This window comes from Gorilla gorilla, chromosome 10 (genome assembly GCF_029281585.2).
Source record: "Gorilla gorilla gorilla isolate KB3781 chromosome 10, NHGRI_mGorGor1-v2.1_pri, whole genome shotgun sequence".
Classification (NCBI taxonomy): domain Eukaryota; kingdom Metazoa; phylum Chordata; class Mammalia; order Primates; family Hominidae; genus Gorilla; species Gorilla gorilla.
In genome coordinates, this window is record NC_073234.2 from 28,192,649 (window position 1) to 28,200,244 (window position 7,596).

The following is a 7,596-nucleotide window of genomic DNA, read 5'->3' on the forward strand; positions in this document are numbered from 1 at the left end:
GACGTGGAGAAACCCTGTCTCTACTAAAAATACAAAAAAATTAGTGCGCACCTGTAATTCCAGCTACTCGGGAGGCTGAGGCATGAGAATCTCTTGAGCCCGGGAGGTGGAGGTTGCAGTGAGCTGAGATCGCACCACTGCACTCCAGCCTGGGTGACAAAGTGAGACTATCTCAAAAAAAAAAATTGTGTGTACATTAAAAAAAACCTCACTTGTATGAAGGGAATACAAGGAAACCAGGAAATGACTCAAAGCTGCCCTTTCCTTTACTACCTGGCCCATAGCATGAACTGACCTTGAAACCCTAGCCTCCGTGGCTTTCTACGTAGGATTGTAACATGGCATTTGAATTTCCTGCTTATTGTTGACTGTAGGTTAAACTCATTCCTTATAAATTTTATTTGCATTATAGAACATCATTTGTCCTCTTCAGTTTAGTTCTCAGTCTGAGACACCAGATTTTTTTGGGAGCACTAGACATAAAAATCTGTTATTCCTCGTGGATCTAGGGGCTCAAGGGGCCAAATGGCAGGTTTGGTAGGAAAGTTGGCTTTTCTGCTACACTCCAACCCCAGCCCCTCTGTGCTGCTCCTAACCACTGCCTACGGGCTGGTGTCCACCGTGGAAGTGGCCACAGCTTTATTAAATTACCACACTCCTAGGTCGGTTTCTCTCTCTCTCTCTCTTTTTTTTTTTTTCCCCAGATTCAGAAACTCCCTATGACCCCTATGATTAGTAAATAAATAGGCTCTGGGGATTTATTCATGCTAAGCACACTCACAGGTGACTAATCTACAAACCAGTCTCATTCACCCATTGGGCAAGTATTTTCTGAATTCCTATTCTATGCTAGGCAATGGGAAGTGCATTAGTGCACAGCACAGACGTGTTCTAGTCACTGTTCTGGTAACCCTTGCTGTCGGGTGGGAAATCAAACAACAGTAAAATTCATTTTGAACTATGATGGTAGTGATGGAAAAGGAGGAGAAGTAATGGGACTCCAGATGAATTTTGGCAGCGGAGTCTATAAGACTTGCTGATGTGGAGCCTGCAGGAAAGAAACAGGTGAGATGAAGAAGATGGAGAGAAAAGAAAGTGTTGGGGAGAAATCCACATGCTAAAGTTTTCATGTTGATTGGGAGATATGGCTAAGTTGAGGCTCAAAACAAACTACCCACAGAAGAGACACCCCTTGAAGTGCATAGACTATGCAGGAGACAAAACAAATTGGCTTAAGCTAATTGAAAATGTTACGAGCCTATCACCGATATTTCCACTTATCATACTGGGGATAGCATAGTGACAATGTAGTATCAACAGACTTGGGGCCGGGCGTGGTGGCTCACACCTGTAATCCTAGCACTTTGGGAGGCTGAGGCGGGAGAATCACTTGAGCTCATAGATTCGAGACCAACCTGGGCAACACAGTGAGACGTCGTCTTGATAAAAACAAAAACAATAACAAAACAGGGCCAGGCACGGTGGCTCACACTTGGCCCAGCACTTTGGGAGGCTGAGGTGGGCAGATCACGAGGTCAGGAGATCAAGACCAGTCTGGCCAACACAGTGAAACCCCATCTCTACTAAAGATACAAAAATTAGGTGGGCGTGGTGGCAGGTGCCTGTAATCCCAGCTACTTGGGAGGCTGAGGCAGGAGAATTGCTTGAACCCGGGAGACCAAGGTTGCAGTGAGCCGAGATCACGCCACTGCACTCCAGCTGTGCGATAGAGCTAGACTCCATCTCAAAACAAACAAACAAACAAACAAACAAAAAACAAAATAGACTCCCCCAAAGCCCACACTAGGGATGGCATGGGAGGGTGATAAGAGAGAGCTCTGGATCGGACTCCTGAGTGTAGGTCCTGGTTCCTACTACAGCCACTACCTTTTGAACATGACCTCTTACCTTCCACATATTTGCCCCTCCTCCAGTGTTTCCTAGCTGTGTTAATGGTTCTGCCACTTTGCTACCTGCTCAAGCCAGAAATCTGGGAATCCCCGACACATTCCTGGCTTTCACCCTCCATGTTAAATCAGTCATGAGGATTTATCTAACCTGTATACACCCTTTAAGTGTCCATTGTTCTCCAACCCCACCGTCTCCTCTCTGCTCCAAAACGCCATCTTTTGCTCAAACAGCTGCTAGCTGATCTTCCTGCATCCACTATCCAAACCATTCTCCCCTGCAGCTGAGTGAGGAATCTTTTCAAATGCTTCTATGCTGAAATTTCTTCCACGGCTATTCATTGTCCTTAGAATAAAGTCCCACATCCCCAGATCCTTAACCTGCTCTATCTGGTCCTAGTCAGGTCCCTAACTGTACTTCCAGCTTTATCATAAATCGCTGCCTTATAATTTCTATAACCATCATTTGATTTTTTCCACTGTAGGGGCTTAACTTGGAAGATTCTTTCTATCTGTAGACCACTCCCTACACCCCACGCAGCTAGTAAGTGCTGCCCAACTTTCAAGTCTCAGTTTAAAAGTCACAGGAAAGAGCGGGCATGGTGGCTCATGCCTGTAATCCCAGCACTTTGGGAGGCCGAGGTGGGCAGATCACCTGAGGTCAGGAGTTTGAGACCAGCCCGGCCAACATGGTGAAACCCCGTCTGTACTAAAAATACAAAAATTAGCCAGGCATGGTGGCACACGCCTGTAATCCCAGATACTCAGGAGGCTGAGGCAGGAGAATCGCTCGAATCTGGGAGGCTGAGGTTGCAGTTAGCCGAGATCTCGCTACTGCACTCCAGCCTGGGCAACAAGAGCGAAACTCCGTCTTGAAAACACAAACAAACAAATAAACAAACAAACATTAAAAAAAAGAAAAAGTTTCAAATTAAAAGCCAAAAGAAAAAGAAATCAACAAATAACAAGGACTAGTTATTTTTTCTCTCTAGACAAGAATTGGTTAGATAACTAAGTAAATTGTACTTGAACTGTCTCTTTTCTAGATTTTATGTAGACTGCTGTCTTCTCGCTCTGCCTGCATTATTACATCATCTGTGTATGTCCTTTCTTCATCTGAACATACATATTCATAACAAGTTACCACTCACAAGTCTAAAGATAATTTCCTGACTGATTACATTTTGTATGGGCTCCTTCTTGAATAAAGGGCACTTTGTCATAAGTGAGCTTCCGCCAAAATAGACTTCTGGGTATGCAACTTCTCGGCCATTTCGTGTGGAAACTGATAACCAGTTTTTGTTTGAGTCCTCCACAGAACTCTTGTCCCTAAGTTGGGGGCTCACTTTACTTTGCACCAGGAACCACCAACATCCCAGCCTGCTCACCTCCACAGTGGTCGTGGGTTCCTGGCTTGGGCAGGCTTCCTCCGCGTTCCTCACACCCTTCCCTTACCTGCGGGGTGCAGTAGACAGAATGCCTACAGCCACAATACTTTTACATATCTCCAAAAACAGTTTTTCATTTCTTTCAAAATCAAAAGAAGGCCAGGGCAGGGCACAGTGGCTTATGCCTGTAATCCCAGCACTTTGGGAGACTGAAGCAGGTGGATCACTTGAGATCAGGAGCTTGAGACTACCCTGGCCAACATGGTGAAATCCCACCTCTACTAAAAGTACAAAAATTAGCTGGGCATGGTGGCACGTGCCTGTAGTCCCAGCTACTTGGGAGGCAAAGGTTGCAATGAGCCGAGATCATGCCACTGTCCTCCAGCCTGGGCAACAGAGTGAGACCTCATCTCAAAAAAAAAAAAAAAAGGAGGTGGGGCCAGGTGGCTCACACCTGTAATCCCAGTGCTTTGGGAGGCCGAGGTGGGAGGATCACTTGAGTCCAGGAGTTCAAGGTTGCAGTGGCACAATCAGAACTCACTGTACTCCAGCCTGGGCAACAGAGAGAGCCTGTTTCTAAAAACTAAAAAAAAAAAAAAAAAAAAAAATTTGTTAACTCAGAGAACAAGTTTTAATACATAGCATTAATATATTTATCTGTATACTAATGCAGTTGTAAAATATAATTTTTAATACTTTTCTGTGGAAGAAGAGGTGCGTGAAGGCAAAGGAGTCTGGGGCTCATGAAAACCTTTGAGTAAGATGGGGTCAGGCCCTTCGACCTCTCCTTCTGGAGCCCATATATTGTTTCGGGCTTGCTTTTCCTCCCTCATCATTTAGAGTGTTTATTTAGATTTCCTCTTTAACCTTTCTCATTGTTCTGAAAGTACAGGATATGACATGGCTCAGTGACTAGAACGGACCTCTGTTATTTCCATTCCCAGAGTATAAATATCCAAACTGCTTCAACCTGATAGGAATAGTCAAAAGCAGACAATCATCTCAGCTACTGCAGGCTTTCCTCTTTGGAACCCACCTATGGTCATCCTGTCAGTCTGACATGAATCTGGTCACTGGGGTGGGTGCTCTTCCAAGGCCCAAACTTTGCTGGCAGGAACAGACTAAAGAACTGAGCAGCGCTGACGCTGCTGTCACTGCATGCCACATCCTCTTCACGGCCCTCGATACCCTGGGGACACTGACACCAGAGGAAGTTTTAAAAACAGCCTGTGTCTGAATTATCCAAGAACAAACAGAAAAGACTTGCTTGGCTAAAATCAACACGGTTTGATGTTACAACTGCAGTTGAAAGGCTTAAATCGGTTCTCTTTAAAGCAGCAGGCACCCCCAGACATCTTATGGGTGATTCCTTTTCTTTTCTGTAACACATTTGAGCAAAACTCAGGTAACTTAGAAGGTATATGATATGCAAATTTATAGACCTTCCAGTTGTTTCCATCTGAGTCCCCTTTTCAGGCTTTTTATCTCTGCTTCCCCTCGCTCCCCAATCAGGATCCTCTCCTCTCAGCTCTTCTTTCCCATTCCACTCTCCTAAATGCAATCAGAGGATGAATCAAGGGGAAGCAAAATAAATACTGCAGCTGCTTTCTCTCTTTGTTTTTACAGAAAAGTCTGTGTGGCTGCTTTTGAAGAAGAAAGCTGGTTTCGATTATGTAAGATGATGCTCTCTTTGGTAAAAGTTTTGGTCTGGTCTCAAGAGACTTGGCTTTTTTTTTTTCTTTTTGAGACGGAGTCTTGCTCTGTTGCCCAGGCTGGAGTGCAGTGGCATGATCTCGGCTTGCTGCAACCTCCACCTCCCAGGTTCAAGCAATTCTCCTGCTTCAGCCTCCCGAGTAGCTGGGATTACAGGCTCACAATATCACATCCAGCTAATTTTTGTATTTTTAGTAGAGACGGGGTTTCACCATGATGGCCAGGCTGGTCTTGAACTCCTGACCTCAGGTGATCCACCTACCTCAGCCTCCCAGATTGCTGGCATTACAGGCGTGAACCATTGCCCCCAGTCTAAGAGGCTTGGCTTCTAGTCTTGTCTCTTGTGATCTTTACTCTTTCTTTACTCTTGTGTCTCTTTACTCTCTGGGACTAGAGTTCCTCATCTGTCAAAAGAGGAATACAAACTCCCCAGCCAGTCTATGTAACAGAGAAGAGGAAGAGGAAGAGCCCAATTTAGCTGGGTAGATTCTCTTTGGGAGAAGTTGACTTCCCCTTATCCCAAAGCATATGTATTAACTTTGGAGACCATCTAGAGTGGCCCAATTCCAAGTCATAGGAGAATGAGATGGTAGCCATGAGGAGGGCTAAATAGAGAGATGGAATGCCTTAGACTGGGCTAGCATAATTGTATGCCTGTGACTGCCCAATAGAACCAATTTCAGGGTGACCTGTTGTCTTATGCAGTGTGTATTTTCTCTCCTTTCCTGTAACTTGGAGTGAACTAATGTAAAAAGACCAAAGGCCCCAGCCTATTCTGCAGCAGTGTAATCTTTTTTTTTACTACATATATATGTGTATATATATATAATTAAAAAATATATAGTTTAGACAGAGTCTCACTCTGTTGCCCAGGCTGGTGTGCAGTGGCATGACCTCGGCTCACTGCAACCTCTGCCTCCCAGGTTCAAGCTATTCTCCTACCTCAGCCTCCAAAGTAGCTGGGATTACAGGTGTCCGCAATTATGCCCGGCTAATTTTTGTATTTTTAGTAGAGACAGGATTTCACCATGTTGGCTAGGCTGGTCTTGAACTCCTGACCTCAAATGATCCACCTGCCTTGGCATCCCAAAGTGCTGGGATTATAGGCGTAAGCCACTGTGCCCGGCCAGGAATGTAATCTTAAATATGGAAAAATCTCACTCCCTAAAAAACAAACAGTGAAGTCCTCTCTGGTCTGCTATGGTTCCTGATCCCAATGCTTTGCTGTTTTACTTCAGCCAGGCAGCATTTCCAGAGCATCCACTTTTTGCCAGGGCCTGTGCTTAGAGCCAGGGGTATGAAGATCATCCCTTGTCTCTTAGATTGTTGGGGACCAGCCTCAACACCACCCGTAGGGCACCCAAAGTCCAGTGGCAACAAAGGAATGAGAAGAGACAGGTTAAGAGTGCATAAAGAGTGGGGGCCGGGGGGCCAATGGCAAAATGGAGGCTGCAAAAGGCCCAGAGTTCTGGTCTTCACTCTATTTATTGAGTACAATCCCTTAGATCTAAGAAGCAGATGTTTAGGGTGAAACAGTGAAAGGGAGGCAGTATGTCATAGGCGTAATCTATAGCAATAGCTGTTTAAATGAGTCCCCTTTGTTCTCAAACAGCATATCTTTAACTTATCGAAGAGTAGCTAGTGGGAGTGGGCTTAACTAGGAGCCTGAACGTCTGTCCACATTTCAATGCTTCAAAGGAGTGTCTTTCTCCTTGAACACAGTGTTTATAGATAAGAGAGCAGGTTGCGCTCAGAGCATGGGAACATAATGGCGATAAGAAGGCTTTCCTCCTCAGAGGCCTTTTGTGACTTGCCACAACTTATTGTCCCATATTTTTATGGCCTGTTTATGCAGGCACCCCACAAGCCCTTTTCCCAACATAGATCAGGGATCCCCAGCCTCTGGGCCATGGACTGGTGCCAGTCCGTGGCCCGTTAGGAGCTGAGTTGCACAGCAGGAGGTGAGTAGCAGGTGAGCAAGCATTACTACCTGAGCTCCGCCTCCTGGTAAATCAGCTGCGGCATTAGATTCGCTTAGGAGCACAAACCCTATTGCAAGGGATCTAGGTTGCGTGTTTCTTATGAGAATCTAATGCCTGGTGATCTGTCACTGTCTCCCATTACCCCCACATGGAACCATCTAGTTGCAGGAGAACAAGCTCAGGGCTCTCACTGATTCCACATTATGGCAAGTTGATAATTATCTCATTATATATTACAATGTAATAATAATATAAATAAACTGCACAATAAATGTAATGTGCTTGAATCATCCTGAAACAATCCCCGCCCCGATTCTGTAAAAAAAATGTCTTCCATGAAACCAGTCCTTGGTGTCAAAAAGGTTGGGGACCGCTGTCTTAGATGGTCTCCTTTTCCCATTCTTTCTACAGCCTATCTCCATATAGAGTTAGAGTAATATTTTAAATGTGTAGGTCATGTCTCTTCCCTGCTCTAAACCCCCAGTGGCTTCCTTCTGCATTTAGGATAACATCCAAAACCCCAGACCTTTTACAACAGGGCCCTGCAGAGTCTGAGCTGAGCCCACTTCTCTGACCACATCCTACCATTTTTGTTGTTGCAGACAC